At 39.8% G+C, this 12,204-nt stretch overlaps 1 protein-coding gene across 2 annotated transcripts in view; it reads right to left on the bottom strand.

Annotated features, from left to right (window-relative positions):
- Positions 1–11,912, bottom strand: part of LOC122811043 — a 442,144-nt gene extending 430,232 nt beyond the window's left edge. The window contains exons 1-2 of one of the 2 annotated variants that reach the window (XM_044082578.1): positions 11,786–11,912; positions 11,598–11,683 (exon numbers count right to left, since the gene is read on the bottom strand). The gene's annotated coding sequence lies outside the window, so the exon portion shown is untranslated. Of the gene's footprint in view, positions 1–11,597 lie in introns of both variants that reach the window. The other variant, XM_044082579.1, reaches the window with a different exon arrangement.
- Positions 11,913–12,204: the final 292 nt, after the last annotated feature.

Below are 12,204 nucleotides of genomic sequence, written 5' to 3'. Positions count from 1 at the left end.
TTTATGTTCAAGCTATGAATCTAGTACACATTATTTAACAGCAGTATCGTATCTGCAAAATGTAATGAATAAAACAAGCATTTTACAATGAATACCTCCCAGGTTTCACTGTACAGAGCATAATGGAAGAAAACACATTGGCCAATGCTGTAAAACCATCTCCAACTGGAAGACGTGACAGACCGAGACAGCAAAAGGGTTTACTTTTCCAGCTATTCATGATGAATAAAGTATGAAGCCCTTTTCTTTCATTAAATTTCACTTCACTGAGATTATGCAGTGTGACTTATCTGGTTCTTGCAGGAGGCATGATTTAATTATAATTTCCGAAAGAGATCATGGCACAGATGCTCAGATTCAGATTGTAGAGCTGCACCCATTAATCAGTCGCATATTGATTACTAAAAGGTACCTTCTGACTTGTCAACAATGTATTGACAAACCAAGCTCAGTCTGAACTGTGTCAAGTAGTGGATCAGCTATGTGGATATGCAATATAATGTTCAAGGTCAAGCTTAATGAAGGGAAAAAGAGAGACAGGTACATGATACAGTGTCTGCCATGCAAATGGAAACTTCCCCTGGTAGTAAGGAAATATGTCAGTTGGTATCTTAGAAAATAGTTTTATTACATAGGTAATACAAAAAAGATCTGTAGAGATGGGTGGTCAGGGTGAAGGCCTCTCCTGCATCACCTTAATTGTATGTGCAAACTCTACCCATAAGGCTTACCTTAGAAAATCCCTATCCATAACAGTACTACTATTAAAGGTGCTCAGGCAGAAACCACATACAGCAGCGCACACACAAGACTTTACATCTGTGCTATACTATTACCTAGCCCTTACACTAACCCTGATGTGCACGTACATGTACACACACACACTCCAAATTTTCAGCATTGAAATCCCAAATCCACACTTACCTTAACCATGCACATTCAGTGTTCCTTCTTTTGATGTCTCCTACATTTGACTTGGTAAATTGTTAACGAATTTACCAAGCTGTTCACCAGGTCATTGATGAACAGCGATCTCAAAGACTGAATAACACACACACAGACACACGCACACACACAGACACACAGACACACACACACAGACACACACACACAGACACACACACAGACACACAGACACACACACACACACACACACACACACACACACACACACACACACACACACACACACACACACACACACACACACACACACACACACACACACAGATCTATCTATCTATCTATCTATCTATCTATCTATCTATCTATCTATCTATCTATCTATCTACCTGCCTAACTATAATTTTTAGCAATTCATCAAGCTGACATCCAGTGGGAATGAAAATCATTAGAACAGAAACCCTTGAATGTGCAGAAAAAACACACAGCTAGCAAAACTAGAGCGACAATATATTTTTCAGGTGGGGCAGCATCCCAGCATTTCCTACATCCCCATGACTATTAACTCCTGGATATATAAAGTCATGGGGTTGTATTTATACTAATTCCTGTATCATACAATGGAAGGGAAAATGGCTAACTCTCATACACTCTGCGTCACAATCCCAACAACTATCAGCTACAGCAACGCCCATGTTATAACAAACACACCTGGAAATTAAATCTGATGACTGTAGGAGTGGGCTTACTTAAGGATTAGTCATGTTGAAACAGAATGCCTAGCTGGATCATATTTGCTGTTAAAGTTGGAATTAATACACAAAATTATTTTCTTCTCTCTTGAGACCATCAGCATTCAGTATATAGTTTTAATTTCGGGTTCCTATCATGAAATCGAACAGGCTGAAGAGCAAACGGCTTTAACATCGGAAATACTGTTCATCGATGTGTTTTTTGTGAGATCGCAGTACAGTGAAGATCAGAAAATTTGCCCATTCCTCACTGTAGTGTGATCTTGGAGTTGGTATATATAATTAGCAGGGGGTGTGGGGGCCACAACCCCTCATAAGAGTGACTTCAAGGTATGGCATTTTCGATGTTTAAGCCGCTTGCTCTCTGGTCTTTTGATCTCGTAATATAGACCCTTATTTTTAGGAGCCGTCACAACGATTCTTTACTCATTGATGTTTCTTGTGTATCAATACTTTGTCTAAAATGTTAAATCAACTGACATTAGCAAAAAACAGAAAGTGACATGGACATCCTTTCAATATATATTAATGTGACCCTTTACCTGGTGTACATTATACCAAGACTGATTAATTGCAGCTGATATAAATTGTAGCAGCATGTTTACTTAGTATTACTCATATTACTGTCATATTACTCCAAAGGGCGGCCACGGTGGTGCAGCGGTTAGCGTTGCCGCCTCACAGCAAGAGGTTCTCCGGTTCGATTCTCGGCTAGGTTGCCTTCTGTGCGGAGTCTGCATGTCCTCCCTGTGGTTGCGTGGGTTTCCTCTGGGTGCTCCGATTTCCTCCCACATCCCAAACACATGCTGTAGGTGGATTGGACACTCTAAATTGGCTCTAGGTGTGAGTGTGTGCATGTGTGTGCCTTCTGTGGATGGTTGGGCGCCAGGCTGGCAACTCGACACTGTAAAACTCCACTGTCAATCATGAGCAGACAGGTGATCCGCTGTTGCGACCCCTAACTGGGAAAAAGCCGAAAGAAGAAGAAGAAGACTGTCATATTACTCCAAGATAACAAAGGCTGTTACAATCATATTACTCACTCCAGGATAGCATAGGCTGTTATCATCATATTACTCCAGGATAGCATAGGCTGTTATTGTCATATTACTCCAGGTTAGGATAATCTGTTACTGTCATATTACTTCAGGATAGCATAGGCTGTTACCGTCATATTACCCCAAGATAGCATTGGCTGTTACCGTCATATTACTCCAACATAGCATAGGCTGTTACTGTCATATTACTCCAGGTTAGGATAGGCTATTACCGTCATATTACTCCAGGATAGCATAGGCTGTTATAGACATATTACTCAAAGATAGCACAGGTTGTTAACGACATATTACTCCAGGACAGCACAGGCTGTACCAGCTTACAATCCAGCTTGAATAATATTTAAAATCTTGGCACCAGTCTTTTTTTCTGAAATAGCCTGAGTCACTCATACCTGGAGGAGCTAATTGCACCTTACTGTCCACCTCATGCAGTAAGCTGACAGGTTTTAGGAAGCTCAAAAAGAGATGTTTAGGGCATGGAAGAGTCAGGAGAAGTCCTGCCTTGAGGATATTAAAAGTTCTTAAGGCATGGCCTGAGAAGTATGGTAACGGGGCTTGTCCTGGTCATTCTACTACCGTGGTGGCTTAATCAGTGTCCTATATCAATTTGTTTCAGGAGATCTTGGATAGCATACTTTTTCATCTGGCTCTTTGTGACAAGCCCTTTTCCCTGGCATATACCATCTGGCATTTATTACTGTTTTGTGTATGTATGTTTGTCTGTGCATGCTTGTACTTTCTCTTAAGTTATTTTTCATTTTATTGTTTAAATACTTACATTTAAGGAATTTGAAAATCTTGTCTATGAAGTAATTCCATTGCCAATCCATTAAATTACTATATATATATATATATATATATATATATATATATATATATATATATAGATATATATGGGTCTACTTCAGAACAACGAATCCTCACAACACCGAAGACCAAAACACCGAGAACAAAACAACGAAACCCCACAACACTGAAAACCACTTAAGTATAACACACAAAAAAACACACACAAATACATACACAACTGCCCCAAACTACCAACCATACCACCCTACACTACATATAGGCAGGGGGCAAGCCCCCCCGCACCCCCCACACCCTACCTACTTTAATATTCTAACTCAGAGATCGCACAAACAGACACACAAGGCAAACTCACACCCCTAACACACACACACCACAGTCACAACACACACAGCACTACCCTTCACAAATGCACTTACACATGCATACTCACCCACAGCAGAACACCAAAAGCGCTAAATCAAAATCCTGTAACACTGGGATTTTGCATTTTGCGCTTTTCGGTGTTCTGCAGTTTGGTCTCCTTCAACACACTTTCGATGTTCTGGTCATTTGGTGTTTTGAAGCAGACATATATATATATATATATATATATATATATATATATATATATATATATATAAACTTTTTTTTTTTTTTTACAGCACTGTCAGCTTATTTATTTTTTTACAGCACTGTCAGCTTATTTATTTTGCATGCAAAATAAAGAAATGACAAAGATTGCCATAGTGAAAAGGTGGGGAGAACACCTAGGAGTAAAAGTATGTCCAACAGAAAGAGATATGAGGAGTAAAGACTGGGACAAGTTAAGGGACATGACAATAGGAAAGCAGAACAAGATGACCAGTAAGTTGAACTCACTGAATTAATAAATAGAAATGGTAAGGGGGACGGTACCAACTAAAATGAGTTTATATGATGAGGCTTGTACAGATTAAAGCAACGGCATTAGGAATTGAAGAAATTCAGAAAGTGTGTGAAGCAGAAGGAAGAAAAGTAACAAAAGAGGGAGGATCTGAAACACAAAAGAAAGTAAAGGTATGTCTGACTTTAATGGGTATGCTGTGGTACTGAATGGGAGTGACTGTGTGCCAAGTCAAGATGTGCCATGCTGATAGACTCCTACCCAAGAAGTCTGAATACCGCAATTAAATCAAAAGGTGCTTCAAGAAAGCATTAGTTTAAGGGTGTGCACACTTATGCAACCAGCTTATTGTAGGTTTATTTTATTTTTTATATTTTTCCCCTAACAGATTTGTTTGTTTTCAATTGAATTGTACAAGTTATAGGTCACATTAAAGGTGGGAAAAGTTTTGAAATGATTTACTGTGGTCTCATTTTTTTATATCACAAAAACCTGTCATTTTAACAGGGGTGTGTAAACTTTTTATATTTACTGTGCATTACAACAAAGGAAGGGTGGGTGCTGGTATATTTTACAACAAGGTAATGGAAGGGTGGGTGCTGGTGTATATTACAAGGTTATGTAGGGGTGGGTGCTGGTGTATATTTCAACAAGGTTAAGGAAATGTGTATGCTGGTGTATATTATATCAAGGTTAAGGAAGGGTGGGTGTTGGTGCATATTTCAACAAGGTTAAATAATGGTGAGAGCTGGTGTATATTACAATAAAGTTAAGGAAGGGGGGTGCTGGTTGATATTACAACAAGGGTAAGGAAGCACGGGTGCCAGTGTATATTACGACAAGGTTAAGGAAAAAGGGGTGCTGGTGCATATTACAACAAGGCTAAGGAAGGGTGGATGCTGGTGTACATTACAAAAAGGCTAAGGAAGAGTGGGTGCTAGTGTATATTACAACAAGGTAGATCAGGCTGGATGCTGGTGTATATTACAAGGATAAATAAGGGTGGATGCTGGAATGTGTTCCAACAAGGTTATGGAATTGTGGGTGCTGGTGTATATTACAGCAAGGTTAAGGAAGGGTAAGTGCTAGGGTATATTATAACAAGGTTAAGGAATGATGGGTGCTGGTATATATTACAACAAGGTTAAGGAAGGGTGGGTTCTGGTGTATATTACAACAACATTAAGGAAGGGTGGGTGCTGGGTGATATTACAACAAGGTTAAGGAAGGGTGGGTGCCAGTGAATATTGCAACAAGGTTAACAAAGGGTAGGTGCTGATGTATATTAAAGCAAGATTTAGGAAGAGTGGGTGCTGGTGTATATTACAACAAGGTTAAGGAAGGGTGGGTTCTGTTGTATATTACAACATTAAGGAAGGGTGGGTGCTGGTGTATATTACAACAAGGTTAAGGAAGGGTGGGTTCTGTTGAATATTACAACATTAAGGAAGGGTGGGTGCTGGTGTATATTACAACAGAGGTGAGTGTGCAATTTCCCATCCAATGATCGAGGTTTCTTTTGAATAGGGTCAGGGTGAACTCTGCTTCATGTAGATGGGGAGCTTATTCCATAGCACAGGGTCCTTTGAGACAGACACATTTGGGTCCCTTCAGCAGGACCCATTTATGCCACAAACAAAGTTCAGGTCCTTGGGTTTAGTATTTCCAGTGTTGTTTGTCTTACAGATGTGCAATAGATCCATCAGAGCTGGATCTGAGGATGCCTTATATGCTAGGCATAGGTCACTTCTCTGTAACCTGTAAGAGACTGAGTACAGAGATATGACCTTAAGGCAATCTGTGTGGAACAGGGTATTCATAACCTGTATTCTCTTGGTGAGGAACCTTTGAGGTCATTCCAACTGCTGCAAGTGCTTGGTTATTTACATGCCAAAGGGGTATTGTTCTCAATGATGGGTTTGATAAGTGCTGAGTAAAGTGCCTTATGAGTTGAGCAACATATAATGATTTTCTTACAATCTTGGTTACATGTTGGTCTAATGCAAGACTACTGTCTACATATGTTCCCAGATCTGTTAGGGGTTTTCATTGATAAAGCAATTAGTTTAGGTGAATGATTTCCACAACAGCACTGTAATGCATTTCTTTGCATTGAGTTTTAATCCATGGCTTTCACACCAGTCATTTGTTTGTATTAGACCCTCTAGTAGGATCTTGGTGTCAAGGGGCCGAATCTGTGATAAGACCCAATTTACAGTCATCTGTGAACTTGGTGAGGTAGAAGCCTTTGGCATCCACTTCTTGGAAGCCAAGGCTAATGTTAAACAGGAGTGGGCTCAACACTTAGCCCTTGGTACTCCACTGGTGACCAGTCTCTTGGTGGAGGTGGTCTCATTGATCCTGAATTCTTTGACTTTATCTCTGAGCCAGTTGGCAATCCATTGAGTTATATAGGCATTTATAACTAGTTCTGAGAGTTTGTCAACAACACCTGAGTTGGGTGTTGTATCCAACATTTTGGCCAGGTCAAGGTAGGCAGCGTGTACCAATTTCCCCTCATCCATAGCCAGGATGACCCTCTCAAAGAAGTCTACCAGGTTAAGTAGGGAAGACCTTCCCTTAAAGCCAAACTAGGATAGTTCACAGGGTGAGCTGTTGGTCCACCATTATGAAGGGCGATGAGAGTTTCAGTCATCCATTCACCTGGCACGTAACCTGTTTTGAGGCCGTGGTTGAAGATTGCCTCAAGTGGTCTTGCTAGGTCATGTATTGAGCTATTTAGGAAGCAACAGGGATATTGTCAGGGCCCACTAAAGCAGTGTTTTTGGCATTAGCAAGCACCTCCAGGACCTGATCCTTGTTGATAGTTGGGGGGATATGCTAGAAGGGATTTCACAGGAGGGCATTGTGGGTGGGGTAGGGGGTGAAATTGCAGTTAAATTTATTAGCCACTAGATTTGCTATGTCACTCTGGTCAGTAAAGTTAGTGCCATTTACCACCAATTCTCGGCACTTCTGCATATTACCTTTAAGGTTCCTAACATGGCTGAAGAAGGCCTTGTGATCTTCCGTAGCCTGGGAAGCTAGCCTGACCTTGTAATTGGCCTTGTTGGAGTTTAGTAGACCTCTTAGTCCCTTGCTAGTTGAATAAAAGCTCTCTTGTCTCTATGTGAGTTGCTCTTTAAGATTTTGGCCATGACTTTCTTATTTTCTTGTATAGACTGTTAAGGTAAGGATTCCACCAGTGTGGTTTGTTTTTGGTGTTATATCTGGGCTTACATCTAGTAGGTACAGCAGCCTCAGACTAGCCATTTACATGTCTGTACAGGGTTTATGTAAATCATTCTGTATAGATAGCTGTGTTTCCAGGATTTGGGGAACCATGAATTTTTACAAACTCTCACTTAACAGAGTGTAGTTTAATTTAGAATAGCTCCTAAATGTTAGAAACAAACAAACAACTGACTGTTTTTTTGTGGATCCTGTTAGGGATTAGTTGGGTTTTCTGGGTTGATTTTTATTTCAGGGAACACAGCTTTGTGGTCAGACCTTACTAATGAGGATGTGACATTTGGGGGGGGGGTTGCAGTGCTCTACCATGTTGCTGAGTACTAGGTCCAGCATGTTTGATACTCTGTTAACCACCAAATTCCACTATAGAAGTCCAATAAAGGGTACGAACTGGACTTCCACAGTGGAATTTGGTGGTTAACAGTTTGTGCTTTCACTGTCATCTCTTATTTTGAGTTATGTTTGATACTCTGGTTTGAATGCCCTATTTCTGGTCCATAGTGTTTGTGTTAATTAAGTCCAGGAAACACTGTGCCTGTGAGTTAAATGCAGTGTGCATTTTCAGTCTTTAGAGGGGTAGTTAAAGTCTCCCATGAATAGGGCATTTAGTTGAATGGTGAGTGCCTCTAGTAAGTCTATGTAAGAGTCGTGAGCTTCATGGGTCATACAGGGTGACCTGCAACTTGCCAGGACATGATAGGCAAACTTGCCGATGGAGACTTGTACATGGATGAACTTCAGGGTATCATCCTGTTTAACTAACCTGGAGTTATATTTCCTGCTAATGTAGCTTGAGACACGTCCATCTATCTGTGCTGCTGTTGGTCTAAATGTGTTGAGGTGGAAGACATGATGATCTGCCACTGCTGAAGTAGTCTCTGCTGCTTTACACCAAGTCTTGGTAACACCTCAGATGTCTACATTCTCTAGAGTGAGCTCAGTGTGTAGGATGTGGGATTCCCTGTTTAGACTCCTAGAACTGAGCAGTAACACCTTAAGGTTGCTTTGAGTTTGTAGTTATGTCACATGGACAAAGCCCTAAAGGAACAGATAAAGTTTTAGCCAATATCCAAAAGTCCAGGGGGGACAAATGCAGACCATCCTTGGCAAAGCAAAGTGGTCTGTTACCCATGTCCACCTATGCTAGCAGTTATTGTGTTTCCCTAGAGTGACACCAGAAACTAAGGCAAGTATTAATAGATTCATAGGTAGGTACTAGGCTATCTGCTCGAGGGCATTTATAAGCCTAGCCAGAGTGTGTCGGTTTTCGCTGCCCCATTGATTAATTAACTGATCCTCTGTCAACCAGAGCCAATGAAGTGATCCCAGGGGTGTATAGGTTCATAAAATCAATCCTTTTCTTTTATCATACATTGTTACTGCAGTTTCCTAATGTTGTACTGGTCAAATCCAGTGTGAATGAAATGGAAAGCCTGAAAAAATGGCTTTTCTAAAAGTCCATTCAAGACTGTTAGCAACATTCTCCATTATGCAAAATGCATGCATGGGAGAAACAAGCCCAACAAGGAGTCTACTTAGCAGTTGAGCAAAGCATCATGGGTAAGTAAAATGAAGGGTGCCCTTGAAGTATGCTCAACAAAGCTGACACTGCAGTAGGGAAAGGGGAATTGCGTACTAGCCAACAATTTGAACCACCCTTAGATGGTATATATTGTAGCATGACATCCTCAGTACCTGGATACTAGGTAATGTTAGTGGAAGTCATACCCATGGAAATGGGAGACAATCATGGGGGTGATATGAAACAACAGAGCCATGTTAGTCAAAAACTTTTTATGGGAAGTTTGTTGGTATAAATAGTAAGAGCTGAAAATAATTATGAAGCTTTTTTCCATGAGCCTTTCCTACAAATAGACTATGCACAGTGTAAGTTCTGCAATCAGCAAATAGCTAGTTATGTTGTACATTGTTAATGCATAATGTACATTACTAAATGAGGTCTACAGTCTGTCTTTATGGCCAAAGCAGGTCATATTATACCTGGAGCACTGGTAAAGATGGATGCAGTGGCAAATAAACAATGATTTTCTTCAGGAGTGCTCTGAACTGGCCATCATAGCAGGTTTTCATTCTTTGAAATGCTGTCTGGAGTTATGTGTCTACACAAACTATTTGTATTGCCTTAAACTGTTATTTTGCAGATTGTCTCTGTAATACAGTTGGCAGAAGGTTCTATTTTAAGTATGGCCTGATTATAAATAGTAATGCATTTTATCAGGATATGGATTGTCATAAACTGTTTTGTGGAAACTTCTCCAGAACTTGAGCAACAGTTCTGTTAAAGTGAACATTTTGGACAGCTTTTTATATTAACTCTGGGAACTGACTGTAATAATCTGCATTTTTTAGTAGGTTTGCCTCTGTGTGTGTGTGGCTCTGTAAGGTCAGAAGTCTGTGGGTTCTATTCCTACTCTAGGTGATTGGGTTAGTTTTTAATCTGGTAGTTAGCACAGAGGATTAAGTCTATGATCTGTTAATCAGCTGCTTTCAGGTTCGGAGTTTGAGTCCCCTCATCCTCCACTTACCTATCATGTGAATCTGAGCAAGATACTTAACCAGATAGAGATGTAGGACATTTAGAAAATTGGATTAGGCCCTTCACATGTCAAGTGACTGCCTATGAACCTATTTATTTTGCCTTTGAACCTTTTGTTCTACAAGTCCATTTGTAGTTACTATCCATGTAATGCAGGAACTGCCTCAAAGTGTTGTCTGGTTACGTGACCTACTCAGTTACACAGTATGCAAAGACTGAGGGAAACACACCCTGGACTACTCATTAACAGCTATGGTAGCCTTAATTCTCTGCTCCAACTGGCAGACATTTTTTTGATGCTGACACTTTTTAGTTTACTTTTATTTATGTTTTCATAATCATATGATGTAGATTTTGTTTGGGTGGGGAAAGAAAGATGAGATTCTTAAAATTAACTGGTTTGCCTGTTTAAGTATTTTAAACGATTTACTAAGAAAACACTTAAACTTACAGCTTGGGATCCTGGTTCGCCTCATAGAAAACTCCATACAAGCAGAATATCACACACATGCATTACTTCAAGCATCTGCCCTACCTGCAGTGAGAGTCATTTCAGTTAGATACCTGGTATCCAATGAAACTCAAATCTTAACGTATGCATGACTCATTCAATATATATTAAACTACATGACATTATTTATATTAACAACAACCATACCATGCGCACAAAACATTCTGAAAAGTGTGAACCATACCACCATACCACCTTTTAATTGCACAGTCTTTTCTTATGTTTCTGTTATCCTTCCCCAACCTGGCAAATCACTTGTAAGTGTACACTGATATTCTTCTCTTTTTTTAATACAGCAGTTAACCATGATCTTAAAATGTTCACTTCCTGTTCTTTCCAGCCTTAGCACCAAGCTCCTTACCTCCATGGGCTCTTTGTTACCTAATTCTTTCCTCCAGTATTTTCAGCATGGGGGTAACTGGCAGGCACACATTGTTTCTGTATGTACTTCCTGGCTAAAATCAGCTTGGCTTAAAAAAAATAAAAAAAAAAAAAGCTATGCGACACAAAGTCATGTATCTGGAGCATTTCTCCCCAGGCCTCAGCTGAAAACTGGCTTTGTTCCAAGTCGGACTTTCCCAGTAAACAAATGTTAAATAAAATAAACAAATACATAAACAAATAAATAAAAATTTGCTTAATGAATGAAACTGCTCAGAGTCACAGCGGTGACAGTGTGCTCAGAATTCTCAGCTTTAAACTTCAGCACCCCCCCTTTTCCCCAAGTTAAAATTTATAGCTTTAAACCTCAGCTTGCTCACAGGATGCTCACTTCAGCTGACAATATAACAATATCAGTGCTCAGACAAATCACTTTTGTTAAAATGAGGCTGATTTTACAATATAACTGAACAGAGAAAGTTCTATGCAAGGAAAACAAATGCTGGCTTACTTTGACTTAGTTACTTCTGGTTTTCTCACTCCTCTTGGTACTTTATCTCATATTTCCTTTTCAAACTTGAACACAGTTTGTTCTGGCTGTAAAGAAGAACATCACATTCAGTTTCCAGTTTAATTTCTCTTTTCAGCAGCCCACAGACCAAAATCCAAAGTTAAGCACATTTTCTCTCACTCTCTAACCTTTTCGATCTCTCTCTCTGCCATTACAGTACAGCAGACTGAAACAGGTTAAACGTGTACCCATATCCCACATTTGGCTTCAGCCCTGATGCTGTCTGAGCAGAGAGAGAGAGAGAGAGACAGAGGAGCTTAATCTTTTTATAAACCAGTGCAAAAGTTTCGTAAATAATCACACACGGTGTTAGATTTTGTAACAACACCCTGGTCAGTACTTCCAGGGATTACAGTGCAAATAAAATATCCATGGTTTACTGGTCAATGTTAATGCAGTCTTTGTAATCAAATCCCTTAAACAAGATTATCACTAAAGTAGAATTTAAGAAATAGTGTTTCTACTTGTATCATACAGTACTTATATGGGATTTAATTGTGACATGTAACTGAGAAATCAATGAGCAATGAGGCTTTTGTTACATCAA

Source organism: Protopterus annectens, chromosome 9.part0, assembly GCF_019279795.1.
Source record: "Protopterus annectens isolate FY-2018-M chromosome 9.part0, PAN1.0, whole genome shotgun sequence".
In the NCBI taxonomy this organism is placed as follows: Eukaryota; Metazoa; Chordata; order Ceratodontiformes; family Protopteridae; genus Protopterus; species Protopterus annectens.
The sequence above is the reverse complement of the archived record's forward strand: the minus strand, read 5'-3'. Positions and strand labels throughout refer to the sequence as shown.